This window comes from Bison bison, unplaced genomic scaffold (assembly GCF_000754665.1).
Source record: "Bison bison bison isolate TAMUID 2011002044 unplaced genomic scaffold, Bison_UMD1.0 scf7180017864380, whole genome shotgun sequence".
NCBI lineage: Eukaryota > Metazoa > Chordata > Mammalia > Artiodactyla > Bovidae > Bison > Bison bison.
The window spans coordinates 3,574,723-3,582,709 of NW_011494952.1; positions in this window are offsets into that span (position 1 = coordinate 3,574,723).

Genomic DNA, 7,987 nt, shown 5'->3' on the forward strand with positions numbered 1-7,987 from the left:
AAAAAAATTGTATACATGCTGTGACTCAGGACTATATTACTAAAACCACAAGAAAAACCATTCAGTAGGAATAGAACCACAGATGACATAGATATTGTAGTTAGCAGAGAAGGACTTTAACTACGATTAATATGTTCAAGAAAATAGAACTTTAAAATATCTTGTAGTATGTTTAAGAAAACAGACAATATCAATTTTAACATGGGAAATTTTCAGAGAATTATAATCTCTAAATGGAATCAAATGGAAATTTAAGAATTTAAAAATATGTGATATTATGGATTTAATAGAGATTAGAAACAGAAGACAGGACTAATGAACAGCAAAAATGACCAATAGGGAATTCCCCAGTGGTCCAGTGGTTAGGACTCCATGGTTCCACTGCAGGGGGCACGGGTTCCATCCCTGGCCAGGAATTAAGAATCTGCAAACCACACCACGAGGCCAAAAAAAAGGAAGAAAGAAAAGAAAAAAGAAAATGTCCAAACTGAAGCACAATGAAAGTAGGAATGAAAAACATAGAAAAAAGCACAAAAGACATGTAGGACAGAATGAAAATATGTAATACATATAAACTCTAGAAGGACAGGAGAGAATGAAGCAAAAGGAATATTTGAAGATAAAATGGCCAAGAATTTTCCTAATGAAGAGTGATAGCAATACACAAATTCATGAAACTCTGCCACAGATTCAAGAAGCAGCCATAAGCAAAATAAATACAAAGAAAACCACACTTGGGAACATCATGTTAACGCTGCTAAAAACCAGAAGGCAAGGCAAAGAGAGAATCTAGATATACCACAAAAATCCAGACACAAGAGAGGCCATATGAACAGAGAAAAGGAAGCTGGATTACCTGGATGATCCACAGGGTGGTACACTTGGCAAAGTATTTCACAGGTGGAGATGAAAGCTCTTAAGAATAAAGAGACAAAGGAACTTTTGAGTTTCACTTTTAGTTCACTAGTGCTAAGAAGCCTAAGAACAACAATGAAATCTCAAGCAATTTGTACACTTAGTAGAGTCACCATCAAGTATTTTCTCTGTTATATACAAATATATTAATTTATAGGGCTTCCCTGGTGACTCTGATGATAAAGAATCCACCTGCAATGTGTGTTTTTTATATAGTTTATTGTTTGATAAATGCTTTAAGTATCAGGAAGAGTCTGCTTCTTGATTGTTGTTTTGTTTACTTGCTAAGTTGAATCTGACTCTTTTGTGATCCCATGGACTGTAGCCCACCAGGCTCCTCTGTCCATGAAATTTCCCAGGCAAGAATACTGGAATGGGTTACTATTTCCTTCTCCTGGGGATCTTCTCCACCCAGGAATTGAACCTGTGTCTCCTGTATTGCAGGTGGGTTCTTTAAGACTGTGCCACCTTGGTGGGGCCTCAGCAAAAGGCCTCATTGCATATTGAATAGCTCCCCTTGTATTTCTGCCTCCCCCATCCCTACCCCTGGCCCCATTAAGAGCCACTTCTCTATACTTATGCTAATGAATCACTCAAGGATCCTATTAAAATGCAGATTCCAACTCTGTAGCTCTGGGGTGGGACCTGGGATTCTGTTTTTCTAACAAACTCCCAAGGGAGGCAGGAAGTTGTTTCACAGACCACTTGGAGAAACAAGGTTTCAGGTGACCCCCAAATCACCTAAAATTGGCCACTTGGGCTGTTAAATGTGTACTGCCTTTAGATAAAAGATCTGAAGTTCTCTCATGAAGTGGGGGTAGTGGGGAGTGATTGTAATTTTCAAATATTTACCAATGTATATTCTGAACACTAACTGTAGCAGTTGCAGAAGATGCACGTTCTCAAGAAGAAATAGTTCCATGGCTAAATAAGTTTCGGAAGCATCAGACACTTTTCCCCCTCTGAAGAGATTCGTGATGCACATTCCCATTTAATGATTCTGAACCATCTGCAGTAGGATAACTTATTTCATCTGATAATTTATTTAATTAACTGTTAACACTCTGAGATCTAGTGTTCCATGGAACAAACATTGGGAAATGCAGCCATACAGTGCAGTGGCTGTCAAACTTTGGTGTGTATCAGAATTAGCTAGACAGTTAATAGAGAACACAGATACTGTTACTGAGCAGAACTTGAGTCTGCTCACTCACCATGCAGCAAAGCTAACTTACTGACTCTGGGGTGTAATGAAAGAGAGTACAGCATTTATTGCTAGCACCAAACAAGGAGAACAGGCAGCTCATGCTCAGAAGACCCAAACTCCCTGATGGCTTTCAGGGAAGGGTTTTTTAAGGCAACATTGTGGGTGAGGGTTGCAGGGTACATGAATTCCTTCTGATTGGTTCACAGTGAAGAAACAGGATGGTGTTTTAAGAGTCTTAATCATCAACCTTCTGGTTCTGACCAGTCTGGGGTCTGTGTGCTTGCAGTCAACATGTAGTCACCATCCTCCACCTGGGCAGGGCTGTTAGTTTCTGCACAACTCAAAGATATGCATTACACTGTTATATACATTCCCTGAGGAATATACATTTCTGTTACCATCTGGAGAGGGAGGGTTGCCTGTTAGCCCGCTTCCCTTTTGCAGAAGCCTATGTTATCCCTGGGAGGACAAACATTGGTTACAAACTGCCCTCATCTAAGGAAGAACATTCAGACCAGATGGGGTACCCCAAAGATTCCTCCATATATCCTACATGCCACAGGGATTCCTCCAAGTCTTTTCACTGTAACCTCCCAGTCATCAATGGCTATTTATTAGCCTTGCTCCAAATCAGAGCTCAGGAGAAGGACTTTCTGTCTAGAACCAATTCACTAATTCACTGAACACATTTTCATCAATCAGTACTCAATAAACAATATGGCACTTCCACAAGGTGGGGTAGGGAACAAATGAGTAAATAATTTCAGATAGTAATCAATGCTGTGAAGCAAATAAAGTGTTACAGGTTGGGAAGCAGGGTTATTGGATCATATCATCACTTGAACTGAGAATGATCTTGTGGCTGAAAACAAAGCAGGCAGCTCCATAAAGTGCAATTTATTGTGGGTGCCTTACATTCAGATAGGCAGGTTGAGGCATACAGAGGATCCAGAAGCATTTGCAGCTTCACCCCACACTGCCAAAGGGGCACAGAGTAATTTAGAGGGGCTAAGGCTAAAAACAGAATCTGACTACCAAGTGAAGGAGGGACCAAGATGGCAGAGTAGAAGCACATGTGCTCATCTTCTCCTGGAAGAACTCCAAAATTGCAACTAAGTGCTGAACAACCATTAGCAGGAGAATGTTTGATCCCACCAAAAAAGATACCCCATGTCCAAGGGCAAAGGAGAAGCCCCAGAAAGAAGGTAGGAGGGGCAAAACGCCATACTCACCAGAGATGCTCGGAAGGCTCAAACAAAACCTTGTGCACACCAGAACCCAGGGACCCGACAAGAGACTGAGTCAGACCTGCCTCCTGCAGAGGCACAGGTCAGCAGTGGCCTGCCCCAGGGGCCTGGGCTCTGGCTGCGGCAGACCTGGGAGGTACAGCGCGTGAGCCCCACCATAGAGCCATCAAGCAGAAACCCACAAACTGGAGAGCAGTTGTATCAAAGAAGTTCTCACACTCTGTTAAAGTTCTGGGCCCACAACAGATTTCCAAACCTGGGGATCTGGCAAAGGGACTAATCGCACTCACCTTATATGCTAGCAAAATAATGCTCAAAATTCTCCAAGCTAGGCTTCAACAGTACATGAACTGAGAACTTCCAGATGTTCAAGCTGGATTTAGAAAAGGTAGAGGAACCAGATCAAATTGCCAACATCCATTGGATCATAGAAAAACCAAGAGAATTCCAGAAAAACATCTACTTCTGCTACACTGACTACTCTAAGGGCTTTGACTGTGTGGATCACGGCAAACTGTCAACTAAAAAAGATGTACAACTTGAGAGCGGCGAGTTGAGTTTTATTTGGAGCAAAATGGAGATTGCAGCCCAGGAGGCAGCATCTCAGATAGGTCTGAGAGACTTCTCTAAAGCGGCCGTGGGGGAAAGTCAATATATAAGGTTTTGGTGAAGAGGGAGTTCAATTCCATGAAGCATGCATTTTACAGAAGGTTTGTTAGTTATGAGGATCTGATGTCACCATGAAGGGATTTAGTGCTTCTCTAGATATGAGGAGATGCAAGGATTGAGATCATAAAATCTGTTCCTAAAAACATCCAACTATCTAAAGACGTGTCCCACCAGATTCCCTGGAGCCCAGAGTGCCTCACTCCATCCCGAACTCCCTCAGAGGTTGTTGAAGGTCAACAGCTATAGCAGCAAGGGATTCAATCTCCACAGCAGATGGCAAATGCCTCTGTTTTCAGCCATTGGCAATGCTCCTGGTAAGTGCCAATTTGTAGTCAAGAAAACTGTGGAAAATTCTTAAAGTGATGGGAATACCAGACCACCTTATCTGCCTCCTGAGAAATCTGTATACAGGTCAAGAAGCAACAGTTAGAACTGGACATAGAACAGACTGGTTCCAAATTGGGAAAGGAGTATGTCAAGGCTTATATTGTCACCCTGCTTATTTAACTTACATTCAGAGTACCTCATGCTAAATGCCAGACTGGATGAAGCACAAGCTGGAATCAAGACTGCTAGGAGAAATATCAATAATCACAGATATGCAGATGACACCACCTTTATGGCAGAAAGCAAAGAAGAGCTAAAGAGCCTCTTAATGAAAGTGAAAGAGGAGAATGAAAAAGCTGGCTTAAAACTCAGCATTCAAAAAACTAAGATCATGCCATCCAGTCCCATCACTTCATGGCAAATAGATGGGTAAACAATGGAAACAGTGACAGATTTTATTTTCTTGTGCTCCAAAATCACTGTGGATGGTGACTGCAGCCATGAAATTAAAAGATGCTTTCTCCTTGGAAGGAAAGCTATGACCAACCTAGACAGCATATTAAAAAGCAGACACATTACTTTACCAACAAAGGTCTGTCTAGTCAAAGCTATGGTTTTTCCAGTAGTCATGTATGGATGTGAGAGTTGGTCCATAAAGAAAGCTGAGTGTCAAAGAATTGATGCCTTTGAACTGTGGTGTTGGAGAAGACTCTTGAGAGTCTCTTGGACAGCAAGGAGATCCAACCAGTCCATCCTAAAGGAAATCAACCCTGAATATTCATTGGAAGGACTGATACTGAAGTTCCAATACTTTGGCCACCTGATGCGAAGAGCTGACTCACTGGAAAAGACCCTGATTCCAGGGAAGATTGAAGACAGGGGGAGAAGGGGATGACAGAGGATGAGATGGTTGGATGGCATCACCAACTCGATGGACATGAGTTTGAGCAAGCTCCAGGAGTTGGTGATGGACAGGGAGGCCTGATGTGCTGCAGTCCATGTGGTCGAAAACAGTCAGACACAAACAAGCTACTAAATTGACTGACCAAGTGAAGAGCAATTGGAACCAAGTCCACACCAATTGGAATGAGGGCTTTTTCCCCCACTCCCTGAGGGCATCTCATGACCATCAACCATCTGTGTCAGCAAAAGGCAGTCTTTAAATTTTCCTGAAAAAAAGCTAAATGGGGACTCGTCTGATTTGGTGCATTCCTTGTGAGTGAGGCTAAAGCTCAGTCACTCAGAAAAAGGGAAGGGGTAGGACTGTGGGCCTAAGCTGGAGCTAACAAAGTGGTGGCAGAGTGGTTCAGCCACATATCATGAGATGGAGGATGACTGAGTCAGGTACTCTGTTTAGATGTGGTCCTGAAAGACAGCAAAAGCCCTAGGGCCAGCCAGGGTAATGTAGACACCATTCCAGAAAGGCCAATAGTGTTGGGATTGGCCTTAAAGGTTGAGAAAACTTCCTTAGCTACTCCAAATATATCTGGTCAGGAGGCAGCCTGTATCCCTTAGTGACTAGTTCCTACAGGACTCCTGGTGAATGTTGGTGAACGGTTGGTTCGATGCATGCATGGATGGATGGATGAGTGGATTGTTGGATGTATAGTTAGTTTCAGTAATTCTGACAAAATTTCTCTGGTGAGACCTTAAAGCAGGATTTGTTTAAGCCATTGGGCCAAACGGGCTTCCCTGGTGGCTCAGAGGTTAAAGCGTCTGCCTGCAATGCGGGAGACCTGGGTTTGATCCCCGGGTCAGGAAGATCCCCTGGAGAAGGAAATGGCAACCCATTCCAGTATTCTTGCCTGGAGAATCCCATGGATGGAGGAGCCTGGTGGGCTGCAGTCCACGGGGTCGCAAAGAGTCAGACACGCCTGAGCGACTTCACTTTCACTTGGGCCAAACTGGGAATTCACTTTGATGAATAGCTCCTTCTACATGATAAGGCAAATGGTGAGATTCACTACATCTGACTCTGAAGGTACATGGTGGTCTAAGCCTTATGAGGCTGCCTTGGGGAAGTGATAACTTATTGGAAATCTGAAGGTTAAGTAGAAATTAACCAGGGTAAGAAAGAGAAGGGCATTGCAGGCAGAAGGCATAACCCAGCATACCTGTGATGCAGGGGGAACAGCAGGTCCAGGCGAGCCTCTGGAAGGAAGCTGGTCTGGACAGAGGCAAATCGGAATTATGGGGCGAGGCGGGGTGGGAGAGGCAGGCCAGTCCAGAGTCTGCAGGCAAGCTCAGGGCTTTGTTCTGAATCCTAGTAGCTGGCTGTGTGTTCTCTCATTTGCCCTTACTCCCTGTAAGCTCTCTTGTGTTTATGCTAGGGTGTCCCTCACCTAATAAGAACCACAGTTTCTTCCACCAGCCCTCTGTGTTTAGGATTATAATATAAAGAATTTCAGCTATGGTGTCAAGTTACAAGCAGACTTAAATAAGGATAAAAATAAAGTGGTGGTTCTTGAGAATGAGGGAAATGGATGCTCCACCTTGAACAAAAAGGATTGAGATATATAATCAGCTATTTCTCTATGATATATCTGACCAAGGAAAACGCAGTACCCCTCTCATCAATCAGTAAACTACCAATCTGAAGGATCCAAACATGTGTGCATTGAACTCTTAACAGATTTAGAATCTGAAACTTTGGAATTCCTTGGCAAGTTGGGGTGGCTCTGTTATAAGGCAGGGAATGTACAGATTGTGTAGAATGTACAGATTGGTGATATTTATATCCTCCACAGTGGCTTGCATTAAGTAGGTGCAATAACTGATAATAAATACTAAGTTGACTTTTAGGACATTGAGAGCCACTGTATAATCAGCGAATGCAGATATTAAGGACTATGTTCTGGGACTCTCATCAAGGAGTGGCACAAAGTTGTGAAGAGCACTAGCTGAGGTTCATGAAGACAGTATTCTGGTTCTCACTCTGGCTCCGGCATGAAGGAGATTTTGGCCCCTAGACAACTCTTTCAAACCACTATAAGCTGCACCTTCATTGTTAAATATGATAAAATCACCTTCTTAAGTATGTGACTTAAATTTGCCTTAAGAAGAAAGGCTAAAGTTAAATATCACCAACACTATCTGAAAGATGGCTGAGGAAAAAAATGCCCGAGGAGGGCACATTGCTGGAGCTTGACACACTGCACCATCTCTTACCAAGTCCAACGCTGCCAATTTCTCTCCCAGCGTCGGACAGAACTGCTGTTGACTCAACTGAACGCCAGATGAAGTGGTTGGCCTGCATTCAGAAGCCATGTTGTAAGCAAGGAATGTACCTTCTCTTTAAACACTGAAACGACATTTTAGCAAGGTGAGATGCTTCCTGGGAAGCACCTGATTCTGACTGAGGTAACGCCGCCACATGTGTCTCTCTCATTTCCCCAACTGCTGTTCCTGCATCTGCTAAAAGAAGCAACTGATACCACCTCATCCCTGCCTGCCTCAAAAGCATTCTATGAGGATAACTGTGGATACGCCTTACAGAAACCTTTACAAAGTCCAAGCCAGTGGGGAAAATCTCCAAGATCAATGTCATGTCAACACTGAGTTTTACGCAGCCAATATTTACAATAATGCAGTATCACATATGACAGAATCCTAGGGCTGCAAG